Source organism: Lepidochelys kempii, chromosome 2 (assembly GCF_965140285.1).
Source record: "Lepidochelys kempii isolate rLepKem1 chromosome 2, rLepKem1.hap1, whole genome shotgun sequence".
NCBI lineage: Eukaryota > Metazoa > Chordata > Testudines > Cheloniidae > Lepidochelys > Lepidochelys kempii.
The window spans coordinates 255,933,787-255,948,999 of record NC_136381.1 but is presented as its reverse complement, the minus strand read 5'-3'; the positions used below and the strand labels follow the sequence as shown (position 1 = coordinate 255,948,999).

The window sequence follows — 15,213 nt, the reverse complement described above, 5'->3', positions numbered from 1 at the left end:
GGACAGGATATGAAGACTAAGACTGTGTCCAATTGAAAGTACTGGGGTATTTTAGGTAGAGAAAGTAATTACCCCAACTAGAGTTGCTCCAGGTCAGCAGTGTTAACTCCCTGACCCTTGCCAAAAGCGCTGTGAGTCAGGTCAACAGGCTAAAGCCTGCAAAGTAAAGTGTTTTTCCGGAAAGTGTTTAGCGTGTAAGATAAGGAGAGATACAAGAACAATTAACAACTGAAGAAAAATGTGTACTACTACCTTTGTTTTCATCCAGGCTGAATTTCCCCTGAAACTGAATCACTGGGTGGGGAGGAGGGGTGGAGGGAAGGATTTGCTAACATCCTGAACCACAGGAAGAGCCTGCCTGGGAAACCTAAACAAAAAAACTCACAACTGTGTTTTTTCAGTGAAAAAACACACACGCACAATAAAGCTTGTTACATATACCATGAAAGAGCATATTCCTAAAATAATTACAACCTAACCCAGCTCAGAAAAGGCAAGTATGTTTAAACAATGACAAAAAATCCTAAAAGATCACATCCCTGTTTGCTGAACCAGCCTATACAGTATAAAGATTTCCCGCACCCCTTTCTCCCATCTCCGGGCACCCGGGTTCTGTACAGTCAAATAAATTGTAAGCAGAGACAGGGTGGGCTCCACCCTGACATCTGGTGGTGAGGTGTGGCAAGTTGTGGAAAAGAACTTCAGGGGCTGATCTCATTTGCATAGGCACACCCACCCCGCCTAGAATGAGGCCATAACTGCCCAAATCGTCACTTTGGCTGCTGTGGGATCCCCAGTGTCTCTGTTATTGGGGCGGGAAGAATAAATTGTTAGTACCCTGATTATGGGAACTGTGCTTGGAACTGTACTTGGCCTTTTTGTTATGATGGAGGACTCACCATCAACTGAGTAGCACTCACTAGGCAAGGGACATGGGTTCCAAAACTCTGTGAATTGAGAGAGACTTGAGACAGGTATTAGTGCCTGGTGGTGTAGGCCCCTTTGTGAGGGCCTGAAGCACCAATTGCACCTCTGTCTCTCTCCACTGTGGAATGTCAGAGCTAATTTTGGGTCTATTAAGAGTTTTGTTACAGGTACTGTGCTGAATTCACTTCAGCCTTATAGTGCACCAGCACTAAGGCTACCACTACTATGAGCTGAAATCACTGAGAGCTGAAATCACTGAGCACTGTGTCAAGTAGTGGGGAGCCGGAAGATCTAGTGTGCAGTGGAGCCGGTCGTGAGACAGCGGTTTGTTCATGAGACGGCGAGCTGAGCGGAGCCGGTCGTGAGACAGCGGTTTGTTCGTGAGACGGCGAGCTGAGCGGAGCCGGTCGTGAGACAGCGGTGTGTTCGTGAGACGGCGAGCTGAGCGGAGCCGGTCGTGAGACGGTGAGCTGTGCAGAGCGGAGCCGGTCGTGGTGGAGCGGAGCAGAGCCCTGTGGGGCAGTCAGCTTCAGGACACGTAAGGTGCCCCTTACCTCTTTCCCCCACACCCAGGCACATTTTAGCCAGATTGGGGAGTAACACTCTGCAGGTGAACTTTTGAACTCCGGGGCTGGACTTTTTTTGGACTTTGGGTGATTTGTGGATTGCTGGACTCAAGAGACGTTTGGGTTCTGGGACTCAAGAGCCTGAGGGAAAGGATGTGGCCCAATTTTTCTGGGGTGGGTCAGTGTTCATGGTTTGGTTAATGAACACTAGTTGTGGTGTTTCCCCAATTTAATGCTGATGTTGTTTGCCTCATGTTATTAAAGATTCTCTACTACACCAAGACTCTGTGCTTGCGAGAGGGGAAGTATTGCCTCCTTGAGGCGCCCAGGGGGTGTGTAAGATTTTCCCAGGTCACTGGGTGGGGGCTCGAGCCAGTTTTGCATTTGCTTTAATGAGAGGGAACCCCTGTGTACTGAACTCGGCCCTTGCTGCTATCAACTTGGCCTGGCAGAAGGGTTACAAAATAATTGAATCAGAACACAATATAAAAAACTCCAATAAAATATCCAAACCAAACAGTTATGAAGTGGACAGTCACACATAGAGGGTCACAAATACTGTATTCAAGCGGCCACCACAGTGGAGGCTTGATCATATGCTGATTGTAGGTTTAATAGTGGAACCCCTAACAACAAGCAACTACCCACTGAATTAGGCTCAGTACTTTGTGGAAATGCTGAAATCGCCTGACCCGGATAGAATAATGAACTCTTAATGTTTGAGATTAGTCTAATCCCTGACTAGGTTCTTGGGTCAAAAAAGGAGAGGAGATCATTGGGGATACAAAGGAAAGTGTGTCTCATGCTATTTGACCAAGAGGGTCATGGGGAAAAGTTAGATAACATTTTTCCTTTATCATATGAATACAGCCAAGTGTTTGTTCACGGAGACTAATTCGACTCCCATTGACTTCAGTGGGCATTAGGCTGGGCCCTAAGGGTGAAACTGCAATTTTACAACCAGCCTTGAGTAAGGGGTTGCATGTAGCAGTGCTGCCCCAGGAGTGGAGCAGAGACCTAACTGTGATTCAGTCCCTCCCCTGCTCTCGTCTCACAGTGGCGGAGTAATTTACTTTACCGCTTCCCCTGGGGCAGCTTATTTCCCAGAGCCAGCAAGCAGGAAAGGGTGTAGCTATGGCTCCTTCCACACTCAGCCCTTCTATAACCACTTCCTTGCAAGAAGAGTATCTGGTAAGTAACTCCTGCTCTCCCAACCCTGGCAAGAGTAACAATCTGCACAGAGAAGTAAATGGGTATTATTCTCTCTCACTCCCTCTATAGGCAAGTAAGGGACATGAAAAGTAAGGGACATGCCAATCTAGCACTAAGGCCTTTAGCTCGACCAACAGGACCTAAAGGTAATTTATTTACACCAAACTGGTTGAGATCAACTCTCTATCTATCCCCCACTATAACCACAAGAGGCTTTTCAACCTTTTATAATTTCTCCCAAAACATTAACACAGCTAAATTGCACATCTTACATGTATTATGATATAGATTAATATTATAAACAACTATATGTTCAACAAGGAAAAAGAAGAATAAAATACATATTTGCAATATGGTCAAGTTAATTTTTGGAATCTCCTGACTTTTGAGTGTCTGACACTGAATGTTGCACTAATACTAGGGGATGGTATGGGCATCATATTTAATTGCACTTATTATTTCACAGGGGAACAAGAGGAGGAAACACTCAAATGCTAGAGAGAGAGAAATCCAGAGTTATTTGACATGCACACCTTACAAGCTCTGCAGGTTTCATCAATGATGCTTGTAAGTTCTTTGAAGTGTAGCTATTGCACAGCTTGTAAGTTTCCTTGCTCTGGAGCTAATGGGCTTGTGGAACTATAAGCTCCTTAAGCTCCTTAGTCTAGATCTAAGCGAACAGCTTGCTACAGTTACAAAGCTTCACTACCCCTTGCTCTGAAGTTGTTAAGCTTCTTAGTTTACACTCTTCTCCTGCGTCATCTTGTAAATTCCTGTAATCTGTACCTGTACTGAACTCTACTATACAACTAAACTACCATCCCATGCACATGCATTGCATCCACCTTTAGCACCTCGCAAGATGTGCTTAGCACCTCACAAAAATCAGGCCCAAGTCAGTAGCTACAAGTTAAATGGAAATTGCTTTGGTTCATGATCCACCTACATTTTCCAGTGCCATAATTTTATTGTAAACCCAAGTTTTTTCTATCCTAACAAATCTTGACTTCTCAATAAAAACCTATTTCATACCAGTTTTGAAGTTTCAGGGTGAGATTTTCAAAAATGTTCAGCATCAGCCTAACACTGATACCACTAAAGTCAAAGGGAGTTTTACTATTGACTTTAGTGGGAGCAATGTTCAGCCAATACTAAACACTCTTGAAAATCTCACCCTCAAAGTTCTGAATTACACCCATAAAAATAATGTTGGTCAGAATTTCCCCTCTCCTTTCCTATTCCAAAAAAAGTAAAGAAAAAATTCATTCACAAAGTGAACAGGAACCAATTCTGGACCTCGGGCAACGTGTAAAGCCAGTGACTTTGTACCCACTTACACCAAATTTGGCTTCAAGTATGGACATTTTCATCCCTGAGTACAACTATTCTGAGAAGTTATGATTTGACAGTGGAAACTGTCTTGGCAACTTTAATTATAATTATCATGACTAATGTTACAAAAACATTGTACCTTTTTCATGTGCAAATGCTATCTCAAATTAATCTACTAATTGCATCATTGTTGCTTTTTGGCATGCAAGCTACCAGTTTGATTGCTGAAAAAACAACTCTTTCAAGGAGAGCACCTAAGCATGTCCTTAAGTCCCATTACTTCAGTAAGACCTAAGCACATGCTTAAGGGCTTTCCTGAATAAGGGCCTTAATCCTGCCTTCACTTACCATTAATGTGAGTTGCATCCCTGCATTTGAGAGCTGTACCTGAAACCCAAGATCTTGTAACACAGCAGCCTAATCAAAGGGCTGCTGGCCAGGCCACTACTCTACACTTCTGCTATCATGAACGACATAATGCAATACAGCTAAAAGACTTAAGCATTCTTCATTTGTCAAAAGTAATTAAACATATTACTGACTTTCTGCACAACTCCAAAGCCAGCTGGGAAAAGAGAAGTATGTCTCTAGATCCATTTGAGTGACAAGGTCACATCATCCCTCTCTCCTTTAGTTACATCTCCATCACTGAGGGTGTGCATCATGCTGTAAGTTAATCTGTAAAACTCTGGACAGTCTATCTAATGTAATTAGGTCTAGCTGTCCAAACAAGACAAAATAATATGGGATGGCATCTGAGGGTTCAGATTGGCTTGTAACCACCAACTGACAGAAATAGGTTAATATACAAATGTAATTCAAGAGGAGAACATAATAGTAGGCTTCTGTATAGTTACATTTTAAGAGAGAAAAGATTGGAGAAAAGGTTTCAAGACCTTCAAATTGCAGGTTAAAGAAATGCTACGTGCACTCGTTAAGAGCCTGATGTGGAAACGACATATCTGCTTAAGGCTGGGTTGTTGTTTTTTCTCCTGTGACATAAAAAGCTCATAAAATGTAATTTTCCCAATGTAGCTTACAAGAAATTGCTATTCAGTTCATCAACACAAACTAGTCATCACAAGGGGACACTCAGATGATTGTGAAAAGAATTAAGCATGTAAAAATGAGGACTAATTGGCTGAAACAGAATTTAGTAATGGGATACAGAGCCTATCACCGATAGATATTCCCCTCCCCCCACCGCCTTTGTCTGTCATAGCTGTTTATATTGGAAGCTCTTCAGGGCAGAGACATTCTCTGACCACACACACACCCTGCATCTAGGCACAATTTTGGGTGGGACTCTAGGCAATACACTAATAGATCACTGGTATGAAGAACTTGGCTCAGGACAGTAGTGGCCAAAATTTGTTAATATCCAATAATAGCTGTCCAGTGAGGTGTCAAAGAAATTGGTGGACAGTGTCTATGTCACCTTGCTGACTCTCAGCAGAAAGGCCAACAACTAAGATTGCAAATTCAGCACAGCTAATAACTTGGAAGTATATGAATAATCCCACTGACATTAGAGAGTCAATGGGACTACTCATGTCCTTAAAGTTAAGCGTGTTCTTAAAAGCTTTGCTGAAATTGGGTCTAAACTGGCAGAGAGAATGAACCAAGCTCATTTCTACAGGAGGTTCCTCAAGGTCAGGACTGAGCCATAATGGTAAAGCAGCTTTCACTGCTGTTGCCTATGCAATACCTCTTCTCCAGATAAGCAGAGGATTTCAGTTTCTGTCGCCATCAATCCTGCAATAAATGTGCTTTGTCTTGCTTTTGTTTTTTTTCTAACCTCCTGTGAGCTCTTGAAGAAGCACAGAAACCATTCCCACCACTGACTGAATCAAATGACAATGCTATATGAAGCAACAAAGCAAGCCCTGTTTTAAAATTAAAAAAACCCAAAAGAATGACAGTGTGAGAGGGGGAAAGAGACAGATCTGGTGTGAAAGGATATGAGAGACATTCATAAATTTATTTTTTATTAAACTGGATATATAAGTTAAATATCTCCCAAGATAAAATAAGTTTTACCCCTAAGACCAGTTCTCCAAGGCACCAATGGCCTCACAGGCTTTAAGGGGAATGTTTTTATTCCAACAAACTGTTTGAAACAACTTCTTCAATGTACTACATTAGGCACACATACTGCACATCAGACATAAGTTTCTCCTCCCACCCTCGGCCTTTTTAAAAACAATTTTATTATAGATATGCCAAGGGTAACCCCATTTTTAAAGTTATGTTTGAATTCCACTTGTTCTTGGAAGATCCCAAACTATTTATTGAGTAGTTAAAGATATTCTTCCATAAACATGCATTTCTTTTTATTCGCTTTCAAGGCCACAGAACAACTGAACTGAGACCTCGAAATGCCCATGGGTTTTTCAGGCATAGGATGCACTACAAGAGATAAGCAAGGGTCTAAGGAACATAGATATTGTACTCTGACGGATAAGGTACAGTAACTCCCCACTTAACGTCCTCTTGCTTAACATTGTTTCGATCTTACGTCCTTGCTCAATTACAGAACATGCTCCATTGAAAGTTGTGCAATGCTTCGCTATAACGTCGTTTGGCTGCCTGCTTTGTCCACAGCTGGCAGCCCCCCCGCCCTACCATCAACTCTCCTAAGCCCCCGCCACAGTGCCTCCCGTCCACTGGCAGACCCCAGGGATCAGCGCCTTATCCCTCCTCCCGCGGCAATCAGCTGGCTTGAGGCATTCTGGAGGGAGTAGGGAGAAGCAAGGACTCGGCGTGCAGGCTCCCCCTCTTGAACTATGCAAACCAGCTGATTGCCACAGGCAGGGGGGAGGCTGCGCTCCGAGACCTCACTCCTCCCCCCTGAAAGTCACAAGCTAGCTGATTGCCGCGGGCAGGAGGGAGGAGCGAAGACGTGGCGGTGCAGAGTAAAGGGGAAGGATGGGGGGTGAAGAAGAGGTGAATTAAGGGTGGACTTGGGGGAAGAGGCAGAGTGGGTGGGCTGAGGGTTGAGCCCCCCGCCCCTGGTGCTTGCAGAGTAGGGGAAGCTGCTGCTGCTGCACAACATGGTTCTCCTAGCCTACAGCACCTTCAGCCTCCTTGCCTGCCTCATTGTCTCCTCATTGCTGTGCCTGTGTGGGGTAAGGCAGGGGCACAGTACAGTACTATAGTTGGGAGGTATGTACAGTATGTTTGTGAACACACAACACGTGCACACTCCCCCCCCGGCAGCAATTCACTGTTGCTTTATGGCCCAGTGGTCCTGCTTGGGAATAGGGCTCTACACCAAGTGCTTGCGAGGCCACCAGCTGCCTGCAAAGCAGCTGTGGGTGGTGCACAGCAGAGGCCCTGCCTTGCTGTCTTGCTACAATGATGATTGTAGTATTAAATTGCTTGTTTAAAATGTATATAATGCCTTTTGTTTGGCAAAAAAAAAATTTCCCTGGAACCTAATTGCCCCTCCCCCCCCCCTTTACATTAATTCTTATGGGGAAATTGGATTTGCTTAACATCGTTTCACTTAAAGCTGCATTTTTCAGGAACATAACTACAACGTTAAGTGAGGAGTTACTGTATTCTGGACCGTGATGGTGGCCAAGAGACTCACTACCTTCTACATGTGGCAAGGAAAGTAGCTTACTGCATGTTCCCTAGCTTAGCAAATTGACTTAATTTTATGATCTTCAAATGTGAGGAACCCTAAGAGGGAGCAATTCTCAGTGTGTGTGGGTTTGTGGAGGATGAGTGTCTTCAAAAGATCTGAAAAAGCCCTTCTTATGCTTCACGAAATGCAGCAAAACAATTTCAAACATGGTCGTAAGGGAATATTTATGCCAAGCCTGCCCTGAAGCTTATTCCTATGTTAATCAAGATCCGAAATGTAAATTTACCTCTCAAGCATCTTTCACTTCAGTCCCAAATTTACCTCCCTTGCACATAATGTTGATGTCATCTCACTGTTTATTACTGAAAATGATTGACACTTGAAGTGCTGAATCATGAAATTGGGGTTGTACACTAGTTTGTTCACTTTAAAGCAATTGATCCCACATCATTTCAAGATTCCTCTTCTGCTGTTTTTCATTGTGCTCTTCATCCTGTCCCTTTGTCACACTGTGGCAGGGATGTGCTCCGCTCCTGCCTCTTTCCAGACAAATTTGGAGACCTTTCTTCCGGGAAAATACCCAGTGATTTATTTACATTTTTCATTCCCACCACCTTGACAGATTGTGCAGCAGCTTTAGCAGTATTCTGGGACTCTAAAGCTCCTGAGCCAGGCAGAGGGGAGACCTCCTGTGGCCTTGACTTAGAGTGACCATATTTCCCAAAGAGAAAATGCAACACCGCACGGGACTTGCCCAACCCTGCCTCTCCCTCCCTCCACATAGGATCCGTCCCAACTACCTGGCATCACCGTTCACCCGAGCCCCTCCCACCCCACACGGGGCTGGCCCAAACCCTCTGCCCCCCAGTACAGTGCCGGACCAATTCACCTGGCATCACCACTCGTCCAACTCCTGCTGCCTGGGGGCTGACTGCCTGAGCCCCGCACCTGGCACCACTTCTTCCACCCCCTCAAATGTTCCCCTGTGCCCACCTAGGAGGGCATGCCCCAATTTTTTGGCAAAACTGGGCATTTCGCATTTGCTCTTGCCAGCTGATGATCAGTTGGCAAGAGCAAATGGGACAAATACCCAGATTTGCCCAAAAAATTGAGACATCCAGGACAAGGCTTAAAAAGGGGACTGTCCTGGCCAAAACAGGATGTATGGTCACCCTACCTTGACTCTACCGGTCTATAGCTTTTCACCTTTTTGCTTCCCCCTTTGCACTTCCTTCCTGTGCCCTTGTACCTAATGAGCTTTTAACTGTCTCCAGCATATCCTCAGTCTGGCACAGTTCTCATATTCAGGTGTACATGAGGCAACTAATTGAAGTTGCAGTGATCAGAGTGCTGGATCAGCTGCTGTTGCCCACCATTCTGTCAAACACACACTTATATAGGTTGAAAGCTATCAATGAATCCTAACAATGTAAGGCCAGATCCTGCACACCTCTCAAAATATTCTCAGGCAACTGGATCTGATTTCAATGGAAAGTTTATCTGAGTACAGTATATAGGATTTGCCCCAAAGTGATATTATGAAAAGTGGTTACAAATACTAACAGACTGAGTCACATGTGGGTTATCTGTAAGATTCTGGAATCTGGACACCTACTCTGTTCCTATTTACACAGACTATGAGCCACATTCCTCTCTTAGTTACACTGTTCCTCTCCATTAAAACAAACAAAATATTACTTGTGTAACTAATAGCAGTTGGGCCTAGCTGTTTTCTATCACCATTCTGGTACTGTTTTAAGAAAACTATATTAGCTTCCAAAAGAAACAGGGGCTTCTGAACTAATGAGTCCCCTAACCATTTTGTTCAAGGTACAAAATGGTATCACCCGTGATTGACACATTTATTATGTTCTTCTTAAGGCTCAGATCCTCTGAGATGTTGTGCCTTCAACCCCTATGTATTTCAGGCAGAGTTTAGAACACCTGGCACCCTGCAGGAGGTGCTCAGCACCTCACAGGACTGCATCTTAAAAATGTAAACTAAGGCATTACTATCAATTTGGTATAAAATCCATTTCTTATACTAGAGTGCAGGCTTTATTTTTAGGTGTTTTGATCAACTATAGATTTATATCACTTCAAATTGGCATTTCTTTTTTACTACCTACTAGTATTTAAAGTTGGCATAGCAGACCACATTGGACATCTAGTCAGGTAAACCTATATACATAATGGAGTTGCTCTGGCAATTCTCCTTACCTCACAAAGTCTCCTGTGATTGTTCCCCCTACAGTTCAAATTTATCTTCCTCTGATGATCCCAGCTAGGTAAATCTCCAAACCTAAAGTCTCAAAGCCTGCATAATTACATAGTGCTAATAATCCAAACTTCTATTGTGACTAAAAAACAGAAGAGGCAAGAGGCTTCTAGTAGTGGTACTTTCTCCAATTCTCTCACAGAGCAAAGCATTTAAGCTAATGTATTACATTTAATGAGGAGTCAGGAACTTGTACTGCAAATAACAGATCAGATATAATTGGAACTTGTTCCACCCCACTAACCTACAGTATATCAATAAAAACAATATTCACATTGGATATTGGGTTCACTTCATTTGCATTTCTTAATTTAGTGTTTAAATAATTTAACAATAGTAACGACTTAATTCAAATTAAAATCTAGGGCAAAAATAAAACAATTTTAAAAAGCCATTAAAGATTTTTTTACATTCCATCTAAATTAATATTAGCCTTAATATTTTCAGTAAATGCTTTTTTATCCTCTTCCCACTGAAACAAACATGAAGTTTTCTCTGTGCAGCCAAGCTTTAGACAAACCTTGTTAGAGCTATTGGCATTATTTCAGGCAATTAATTAATATACATTTTTTTAGGAAAAAGTGCAAAGAGTGGCAGTAAAATGGATGAAGCTGTTTTTTAAAACACTGCATTCAATTGAGATAATTGCTCTTATTCAAACACATTCAAGAATGTGAGCTGGCTAGGGATATCCTATCCATTAGTTACACATTTCCTAGCCATTCTTGGCACTGCTCTTAAGTGTCAGAAACTCAAATCGCACAAACTGCAACAATAAAGCAAGACATAACTTCCTATATCTCAAACGGTAGTGGTAGATTGATAATTAACATATGTTCCCATAAAAATAACTTAATTAAATTAAGGTTGTAAATATGTATGTATTAATTTAGAACAGTATTATCAAAACACTATTAAAATGTTTGAAAGCCACAACATTTGGAGTTAAGGTTCTGCAAACTACCTCAGCTCTGACCTTGTTTTCACTCCCGTTATTGACAACCCAGTGAGGGCCAAATTTCAGACCTAGTATAAGTAGGCACAACTCTATTGCCTCAGTGGAGTTATACCAACTTACTCCACATCTCAGTTTAGTGCATCATTTTTTAGTCCATTGATAGAAAGTGAATAAAGTTCCCCGAGGAGGAGCTGTCTAGTAAATTTTTCAAGACTGCTCAAGGGTTTGGAAATTAAGACAATCCTACTGTGACACATGTCCAGAAAGGGTTAAGCATCCTGCAGGATAAATCACTCAAATTCAACCCTTAAAAACATATGGGGAGATAATATTGGTGTTTTTGTGTTTACACATATACACTGGTAGAGGTCAACAATGTAATCAAACGGTCCCTGTCTATGCTGCATTCTGTTAATTCACAGATCAAAACAACATCTTAACATTTAAATGAACTGTAAACATAGGATACTGCTGCATTCACCTCTCTTTGAAATGTATAGCAAATCGACAAATGGTGGAAAAAAAACAGGCAATTGCCTTATATTAATTCGTGTAGCTCAGTACCGGTGATGCTTAGGAAATAGGCGAAACAATATGCAATCAGGGTGACTTTGAAGTAGGTCTAAGGACTCTGACCTGTCAAAGAAGGCCTGGACCTGTATAAGACCCTTGGGTCCTGATCCTGTTATCTCAGGTTTCATGCAAGGGAAGCCTAAGCCATAAGGACTGAGATCCCAGTTCTGACTGGACCGCCCTGAATATAAACATGGGACTATAACCTATGGACTATTTCTGAATGAACTCTTTGCATTTACAACACTCCATTTCTGCTATGAAACTGAATCTCAAGGTTGACTCATGCCTGTATGTATACTGCTCTTTTAACCAATTCTCGCTCTCTTTTCTTTAATAAATGTTAGTTTAGTTAATAAGAATTGGCTGTAAGTGTGTATTTGGGAAAGGTCTGGAATATTCATTAACCTGGGAGGTAATGTGTCCAGTCCTTTGGGTTGGTAGAACCCTTTTTTATATGAGGAGTAAGATTTTCAGAAATCCTCATCATACCTGACTTTGGTGTCCAGGTGGAGGCCTGAGGCTGGGTTACTTTAAGGGAACTGTGTTGTTGACTTCTGAGTAACCAGTGAGGTATAATAGAAGCTGCTTTGTGCTGGCTTAATAAGTATTGGAATATCCACCAGCTTTGGGGGTTGCCTGCCCCATTCTTTGCAGTTCACCCTAATCGAGTGACCTCAGCTGGCTCCTCTGGGATTCCAGTCACACCTACACGCTGGTATTCAGATGAGAAAGTGGTCAAATCAGTGGGAAAACTCTTGTAATAATTACTCGTGAGTAACAGTTTGGCAGAAGTTTGTAATTTATAGTGTGTTTGAGTTTGCATCAGAACTTGTAGCTGAAAGAACTTCAAAATACTTAATTATGAATCAAAGGGGTCTAAAAGAGAAAAACAAAGACAAAAACCCACCATGTACTGAGAAAAGAAGATTACTTACATGTAACTGGAGTTCTTTGAGAGGCGCCTCTGCATATTCCCACCTGTGGGATCAAGGCAAATGCACCACAAGCTTCCAGAATCTTCTGGAAAGTAATGTCCATCAGATCCACTCAACCTTCCCTTCCCCAGATCCCAGAGGACTCAGAAGGTATAAAGGAGGGGGTGGCCCCAACAGCCCCTTAGTTCTTTCCACTAATTTGGATATTCCTAACCTGATAGTTTAAGGAAGCGGGGAAGGTGGGCAGGGAGCGTGAATATGCAGAGGCTTATGTCAAAAAACTCATGTTACAGAAAAGTAACCTTCATTTCTTCTTCAAGCAGGTTCTGCACATTTCCACTTGTGCAAGTTTAGTGAGTAGTACAATACCCAGGAAGATGGGCTGAAAGGTTCTCAGTAAACATGGACAGCAGAACTGCCGAAAGAAACATCAACTCTGGAAGCCACACCAGAGTGAATAGAGGTGACTCAACTTCTTGCACTCCAAAAATAAAAAAAAGTATTAATGATGGTAATTTGTTTGGGAATGCTTGCATACAGCTTCAGTATCAGTCATGCAACATGCTGTGGTGAAGAAAGCATGAGGGTATGCCATGGATAAGGACCAACAATTCCAGGAGGTTGAAGTCCTGTCAGGTGGTAATAATTGTGAAACAGTGCATTTTACATGATGGACTGACTCCTCCATTGTCAGCTCCATTTCTCCAAGGGTTTTGGGAACTTGTAGATAAGTTTGGGGGCCATATAAAAAAATGAAATATGCAAAGTATGATATGACTCTGCATATGCAAAGTATGATACCTGCCTCCCTGAATGTAAGTGAGACTCAGGGACAGATAGACATTTCATCTCTTTCCGACTACTACTAGAAAGCCCAAGCATCTTAGACAGTTAGGATGGAGCTGTAGGAAGGACCACCTAATCATTAGGCTTGTATCTCAGTAACCATAAGCTAACAAGAATGGTATCTTCATAGTGATATAGTACAGAGACTAATATGACCAATGCTTAAATGGGAGCCTATGAGCTTTATGAAGATACACACTACAGAATACTAGACACTGTGTATGTCATGTACACGGTAGGTTGCAGGGCTGCTGCTAGCAGGTCAGGCTTCTATACCAGATATGGACTGGTTACAGAGCTTCCTTCTCAAAGAGATACACCAGCTGTATCTTTCATTATATCCTTCAATGACTACCAGGTATATCTGTTGCATGCTCAGATAAGGTATGTTACACACATTAGCAACTCGTGGCTGAACAGTATAATAGTTTAGCATTATTTTACAGTGTACTCCATGGTGCAGGTGGAAGTGGACATAAAACGTCTCCTTCCTGGCTTAGAACCAAAAGCTAGTTATAATTGAATGTAGGTAGCCAGGAGCCCAGTAATGTTATAATAAAATTTCCTCCCAGGAGAGGAATCCATCAGCATATTTAGGGAATATCAGAGTAGTTATCACAGCCCCTCATACAGCTCTAAATCTAAATAGGACCTACAGTACTCTGTATCTTCTCTGCAGAACCTTCACAACGTGTCTTTTAATTTCCTGAAGATGAAGAAAAAGGATTCCATCCATCTCTTTTTTTGCCTTTGTATTTGCAGGTTACAAAGAGGGTCAGAAGCCAATAGGCAGTCCTTTCTGAAGCATCAGATGTATCCTGTAACACCTTAATCTGTTTCTCTTACAAAGGTTGCATAGGAGAGAAATCTTCAGATCAATGACAGGTTTCAGAGTAACAGCCATGTAAGTCTGTATTCGCAAAAAAGAAAAGGAGTACTTGTGGCACCTTAGAGACTAACCAACTTATCTGAGCATGCTCAAATAAATTGGTTAGTCTCTAAGGTGCCACAAGTACTCCTTTTCTTCAGATCAATGAGATCTCAGAATCAATAGGTCTGAGGTAGGTACAGTAGCACATTGTAAGGGAGCTTCTAATCCAAACATCAGTTCTTGGTCTGTCAAATCTTCATATATATTCTCATAAATTTGGTCCTGGGCAGCTGAATTTCTGTTAGAGCAGTGCTTCCCAGCCTGTGAACCATGGCTCCCTGGGGGAGCCACAAAGTGTTCATGAGAGAGCCTCAAGTATCTGGCAAAAATATTTAATCAATATGCCCACTTTTTCTAATTAAGAGACTATTAAACAAGGCTTAAAAATCATCTGTGTCTTATATTATGCTGTTGCTGCTGCCAGGGATGGGTGCCTCTCTGTGCCCTCCGCTCCAGCAGGAGCCTCCAGCAGAGGGACTTCCTTCTGGAGGAAGCATTCAGCAGGAAGCTTCCTGGAGTACAGGGCAGAAAGAAGTTCCCAATACTGGTAGCAGCAGCAGTACCAGTAGACAGGAGCAGAGGACTAAGGGAGAGACAGAAGCATGTTATCTTTATAATGGAATGATTTTTATGAAGTGCTAAGCCTACATGTAGAAAACATTAGGCTAAAAATGATTATTTTAATAAAGTCAAACAGAAAAGGAAGAAAAGTAGACAATATGGTAATTACATTTTGTCTGGATTTTCCTGTTTTGGTATTACTAGGGAAAGTCCACAGCCCACATTGTGTCTCCTGTTTTCAAGTGTTAGTAAATTAAAGTACGAGGCCAGGGAAACTACGGAGACACTTAGAAACCCAACAAATTGAATGTACTGAACCTAACACTTCTAGGTAGGAATACTAATATACTAGATATGAAAGAAAAAAAAATCAGGAAATTCATGAAATAGCCTTGTCTTTGGAGATGCCACATTGAAAGGGGAAAGGAGGACTTGTGGCACCTTAGAGACTAACAAATTTATTTGAGCATAAGCTTTCGTGAGCTACAGCTCACTTCAT

At 42.2% G+C, this 15,213-nt stretch overlaps 2 protein-coding genes across 11 annotated transcripts in view; one reads left to right on the top strand and one right to left on the bottom strand.

Annotated features, from left to right (window-relative positions):
* Positions 1-15,213, top strand: part of NUB1 (negative regulator of ubiquitin like proteins 1) — a 374,246-nt gene that overhangs the window by 212,951 nt on the left and 146,082 nt on the right. The window contains exon 1 of one of the 2 annotated variants that reach the window (XM_073334645.1): positions 8,071-8,074. The exons of the other annotated variant lie outside the window; for it this stretch is intronic. The gene's annotated coding sequence lies outside the window, so the exon portion shown is untranslated. Of the gene's footprint in view, positions 1-8,070; positions 8,075-15,213 lie in introns of those variants that run through there. 2 annotated transcript variants of the gene reach the window in all.
* Positions 1-15,213, bottom strand: part of XYLB (xylulokinase) — a 142,566-nt gene that overhangs the window by 49,729 nt on the left and 77,624 nt on the right. The gene's annotated exons all lie outside the window — the stretch shown is intronic.